The following is a 7033-nucleotide window of genomic DNA, read 5'->3' on the forward strand; positions in this document are numbered from 1 at the left end:
TTTCCACTATTCGAAAATGGGGGTGGTTGGTGCCCGTAGATCTACCTTTAGGATTCGCGTCAATTAGTGTTTTTCACTAATTCTTAGGTTACCAAGCATAATAATAATAGTAAGTACAGATATCCGGTATAACAAAACAATCGTAGAATGTAGTTTCATGAACTTGTGATTATTTTGTAAAACATTTATAAATTTGCATGTATTCTCATCCCAAAATAATTTAGATAGTAAAAATGGGATTATAACTCACTTGTGATGATTTCCGAATAGATGTTGATAAGACTTGGCCTTTTGACAAATTCACGAACCTAATAATAATATTCTTGTGTCAAGATATATATATATATATATATATATATATATATATATATATATATATATATATATATATATATATATATATATATATATATATATATATATATATATATATATATATAATAGTAAGTACAGATATCCGGTATAACAAAACAATCGTAGAATGTAGTTTCATGAACTTGTGATTATTTTGTAAAACATTTATAAATTTGCATGTATTCTCATCCCAAAATAATTTAGATAGTAAAAATGGGATTATAACTCACTTGTGATGATTTCCGAATAGATGTTGATAAGACTTGGCCTTTTGACAAATTCACGAACCTAATAATAATATTCTTGTGTCAAGATATATATATATATATATATATATATATATATATATATATATATATATATATATATATATATATATATATATATATATATATATATATATATATAATCAATATTCCATACTTATGATACTTGTGATAATTTTAATTGTCCATTGTTAGTAGTCCAACGTTCGTAGTCCAATAGTCCAACAGTATATATATATATATAAATATAAATGCGTATATTGTGTTAGAATTCACTAACACTATAATATATTGTCTTAATATAATAAGACACATAATATGTATATTGTGTGAAGCAGTCCGCGACCCATTGTATACATGTCTCAGGCTCGATCACAACTCAAAGTATATAATATTTTGGAATCCACTTCGACCCACAGCTAACTCGAGATTACTGCCAATGGTATCTAATAGTTCGTTCCAATAATATATATATAAGAAGTCAAAATGATATGTCAAAACTTTGTATACGAATCCACGGTGATCAAGTCATATATATATATGGTGCCTTACGATCTTTATTAAGACTATAATATATTGTCGTAGAACTTAATTACGACTATTATAAATTGTATTTCCATAAGTTCGGGAACAAGACATGTATAAATACATGTAGGATACAAGGTAAGTTAGCTAGGATAAGGTTAGCATCCATTTTTATAAATCATGTCCATAGCTAAAAATTAAGAAAAATATCCAATTTTGTTTTACCCATAGTTTCTTAATTACAAATCCGTTTTGAGTGATTCGAGTTGCCATGGTTTCGTATCGAACTCAACATTATTAATGTTAACAGAAAAGTATAAGTTTATAGTCGAAAATACAGCTTAGGTCTCAAATAAGAGAAGATAGTCATATCCGTCGTAAGAACGACATCTTGATAACTCTTTTGAAAACATACTTCCACTTAGAGTTTAACCATAGATTTTGGATATATTTCATATTCATATAAAATAAGATTTTTCACCAAAGGAAATCTTTTAATTCAAAGTTTAAGATAGGTTTTTAAAATTAAACCCAAAACAGCCCCAGTTCGACTAAGACGGCGTATATTCGATTTTAAGGTGTTCTTCGTGTTTACAAGTTTTATATCCTTATATTAGCTTGACATACAGTCATGATACATGTGTTGAAGTATTTTAAAAAGTCAAGTTAGAAGGATTAAGTTTATTTGCAAACAAGTTTAGAAATAATCTAAACTATGTTCTTGTTGTTATTAGTTATAAACTCAAAATAAGATAGCTATATGAATATGAATCGGATAAGATTATGAATAAGGTTACTACCTCAAATCAAATGAATAAAGTTGCTGGAGAAATAAGGAGAATATCTTGAGTTCAAAGATACCCTTGATGGCTTGGAATTTCTTGAAGCAGAATCCTGACACGAAAACAAGTTCAAGTAAGATTGCTACTTGATTTAAGATAGTTATGTTTATAGGAATTGAACCAAAGTTTGAATATGATTATTACCTTGATAAAAAGGAGTAGAGTTGATGAGTTAACAAGGTATTCTTGAAAATTCTTGAAGCTATTTTATGATCAAATTGATGAAGACTTGCTAGTACTTGAAATATGTGTGTTTAAAAGAGTTTAAAGAGTAAGAAATGGAGAGATTGCTTATAGCTCTTGTGTGTGTGAATTATGATAGTGAATTGTAAGTAAGATTGAATGAAAATGAGTAAAAATGATGCTAGTAGTCGTGGTATTTTATGGCTAAAGGATGATTAATGATTTTTTGTAATGTTATGTAATAATTCATGATAAAATGGATGATTAATAAATTCTTTTGTAATCTTGCTAAATAATTGATACTAGATTACAAATAATGGTTTCCACATGTTTCTTAATCATTTAGGGCTGCTAAGGAGCTGATTATTGAGGTGTATATACCAATAGTAAATACATCTAGAAGCTGTGTATTGTACGGGTACGAATACGGGTGCATTCGAGTAGAATTGTTGATGAAACTGAACGAGGATGTAATGGTAAGTATTTTTGTCAAGTAGAAGTACTTTGATATATGTCTTGAAGTCTTTCAAAAGTGTACTAATACATCTTAAAACACTACATGTATATACATTTTAACGGAGTCGTTAAGTCATCGTTAGTCGTTACATGTAAGTGTTGTTTTGAGACCTTTAAGTTAACGATCTTGTTAAATATAATTGACCCATTGTTATTACACTTAAATGAGATGTTAAATTGTTATGTTAACATGTTAACATGGTGTATTATCATATCTAATATCATATATATATATATGTGTGTGAAATACTATTACAACGATAATCGTTACATATATGTATATTGTTTCGAAGTCTTTAAGTTAGTAGTCTCATCTTATATATATAACTCATTGTTATTATATACTTAATGAGATACTTAAATATCATTTAATCAAATCATAAATATATATATCCAAATATATATTCCTTTAATTAATTATTACGATATATGACGTTCGTGAATCGTCAGACAGACTGGGTGTCCAAACGTTTGTATAAAATTCATTCCAAATAACCAAGTCTTAATGAGTTTGATTGCTTAACATATTGGAAACATTAATTATGTAAATATTAATCTTCTATATATTAGTGAAAAAATCCGGGTCGTTACAATAATATAATCCTTTTTTTATCGCATTTGTTGGTTTACATATGTGTATGTTGTATATATGTCCATTTTTGTCATTTTACTTATTTTATAACAGTTCCAGCTACTTTGCCAAACAATTATATACATCTAAAAAGCTTCAGCTAACAGCTTTCAGCTAACACCTATCAGCTACCAGCTAGTTTTGCCAAACATACCATTAGAGTGCTCCCAATGGAGGAACTCCTCCCATCTTAGTTCTGGGTGCCACATCAGCGTCACATCAGCGCTTCCTTCCCATAACTAAACCTAGGACTAAACACTCTCAACAGTGACACTCATTCCTTCCATTTTTTTTTTCTTTCTAAAATCAAATACTTATTTAAATAAAACTAAACTTTTATTAGAAAACATTACAATAATTAAAATCAAAAGTACATTTAAATTAAAACATACACCAAAAAATAAAATTACATTAATATCGAATATAAAAAATGAATGACTTTTTTTGCTCCGTTGGTCCTCCAATTATACACGAAATTGCAGTTTGAGTCCTTAAAATTGCAAAATTTTGCAATCCGAGTCCCTCCGTCAGTTTGCCGTTTAAATTAGCCGTTAACCCTTGACATGTGCCATGCATGTGAGGGCAAATTCGTCTTTTTACTCTTTTCTTCCACTTTTTTGCTCCGTTGGTCCTTCGTTTATAGACAAAATTGCAATACGAGTCCCTCAAATTATTTTTTTTTTTTTTTTTTTTTTTAAGGCCAATCATAATATCTATATATATCTATATCTATATCTATATACTTATATAAAAAAAGAGATTAGTTTAGCCTAATTGTCATTAGAGCCTTATTTATAGGGAATAATGACAAGTGTAATTTACACATGTCAAATTCTTATTTATTATGATTAAAACTAATTACATAAATTATTAAAAATAATCAATAAAAACGTTTAGCATGGAATTAATACTAATTAAAGAAATTAATAACATAATACAAAACAAAAATCCCTTTTTTCACAAACAATATCTCTTCCCCTTTTAACGGCAATACAGATTGATTTCAAATGAATTAATCAAATCGGCAGATAGATGAATTAATAAAATCAATCCAATCAATCAAATCGTTGAATTTTCATATAAGTTCAATTTTTCGTTCAAACGAATTAAATAGGAATGGCTACATAAATCAATCCAAAGGGAAAAATTCATTGGTTAATCCGATTGTTTTGCTCCAATTCAAGTTATGCGAAAAGGTCCTAGGAAATGTCTTCTTCGAATCATATCATATGTTTTGTTGCTTGAACAATTTTTATTATAAATGAAACAGTTAAGTGGCTTTATGTATTCAAGTACACTCTTAGGGGCATCATTGTAACCATTGACATGTCCTATTTTTCATTTACACATGTCTGACCAGATATAAAACATGACATCCATTAACCCATTCATATGTAAATGAGTCCAAATTAGCACCTCAAATTACTAAAGATCATGTGAAATGCATCATTTTATATTGATTTCTAACCATCCAAAACTGAAATTGTATCTGATTCTCGGTTGGTTCTGCATGATACATTTCACCTTTTATGAATGGGTATAACTTCTTATGATAGTTGTTTTTTGAGCTTAGATTTTTATTATATACTCATACTCATTTCAGCAAATTAATACGTAGTATAAAATAATATGAATGTATAATCATAAATCATACAAGACAGAAAGAATGAAGTCAGTTCAATGACTTTGGTCTAATGTTATCCAAATTCCTCCTTGTGTGTATATTCACTGTTTTGAAATGCCCGGTGTGTAAGAATCAAGTTATCCATTTCGTTTGTTACATGACGCGTCTAACCTGTCCATTTTGCCACCTTTAGGATGAGCTTAGAGAACAACAACAACAACAACAATACCCAATCCCATAAGAGTGGGGTATGGGGAGGTGAGATGTAGACAATCCTTCCTCTATCCTAGAATAAAGAGAAATCATTTCTCCACCCCGAGTTAAACACTCACAAGAGCGGAGAAAGTCCTCCCTCTCTCTATTCGACGGGTAAAGAGATTGCTTTCAAGGGGACCTCCGGCCATAAAGAATGAAAAAAAAAAAATTATATATATATATATATATATATATATATATATATATATATATATATATATATATATATATATATATATATATATATATATTATATATATATATATATAATAGTAATACAAAATAAGAAAATAAAATATAAAATATAAAATATAAAATAAAATAAAATAAACAGAGATGCCATGAAAATGGTAGAATCAAATTTTCATAGGTTTTACATCGTATCTAGAGTTCAATTTAGGCTCTAAGCAGCAGTCAAGTCGCCAATAAATCGACGCTTGCTAAGCATCGCTTAACAGAACCGTGTATGGAAAAAAAAATTATATATATATATATATATATATATATATATATATATATATATATATATATATATATATATATAAAAGGGAAAAAGAAGACGTACCTTAGACAGTAGGGCGAAGCTCAGGACTAAAAACCACTAAAAACCAAAAAACATATATGACCACAAACAAGCAACCCTAAACACAACAAAACATACAAACCCAGAAACACACACACCCCCCATACATACAAGAAACCGTACGCAACCAAACAAAAAACATGAACACCTGAAATGTACCCGCGAGCATACATTCAAACATACATAATAGCAGACCCACATACGCATACAAACATACATACAAAAACAAACGTAACAAGCCCGCATAAACAACAAACGCAACATACATAAAGCAAACAAATAAACATGCAAACAAACATACCCGCAACCGCAACCTAATCCCTAAACATGAAAAACAAACATACACATGCCGGCACACACAAACATACCCAGTAAAAAGAAGAGGGCCCGGTAATAAACAAAGCGCAGAAAAACACGCTACATGACGAAACAAACAAACAAAAACAAAACACACGAAAAACCCATTAAAAGAAGACACAAAAACACAAACACACAGACCCACGAACACACCAACACACTAACACACAGACACACTAACACCCAAACAAACAAAAACCTACTCTTTTATTCTAACTCTAGTTCTCCACGCAATCCTATCTGAAGTCATGTCCTCGGTCAATATAAGCTCCTTCAAGTCGAGCTTTATTCTATCCTCCCACCTACGAGTAGGTCTACCCCTTCTCCGAACGCCGTCAGCCGTAAGTGCCTCCACTCTCCTAACAGGTGCAGTCAGAGGTTGCCTTCTCACATGCCCAAACCATCGTAGCCGTTCTTCTCTTAGTTTGTCAATGATGCTTCTAACTTTCAGGTTCTCCCTAAAAACACTATTTGGAATCATATCCAACATGATTTTACCGCATGTCCACCTAAGCATCCTCATCTCTGCCACCTCCATCCTCTTCTCTTGCGCCTTCGTCATTGGCCATAACTCCGATCCATATAACATGGCAGGTCTAATTGCCACCTTGAAGAATTTTCCTTTCAGCTTTAGGGGGATTTTCTTGTCGCATAAGACTCCAGTCGTTGCTCTCCACTTCACCCACCCTACTTTAATACGGTGTGACACGTCTTCATCTATCCTCCCGGATTTGTGAAGCATCGAGCCTAGGTATCTAAACGAAGTTTGTGGATGCAAGATCTGGTCTCCAATGCAGATGTTCGCTCCATCACCTAGTTCATCATCGTTCCTATAAAAATCGCAACTAAGATATTATGTCTCATGTCTACTAATATGCAGGCCATTGCTTTCTAAGG

Source organism: Rutidosis leptorrhynchoides, chromosome 7, assembly GCF_046630445.1.
Source record: "Rutidosis leptorrhynchoides isolate AG116_Rl617_1_P2 chromosome 7, CSIRO_AGI_Rlap_v1, whole genome shotgun sequence".
NCBI classification, from domain to species: Eukaryota; Viridiplantae; Streptophyta; class Magnoliopsida; order Asterales; family Asteraceae; genus Rutidosis; species Rutidosis leptorrhynchoides.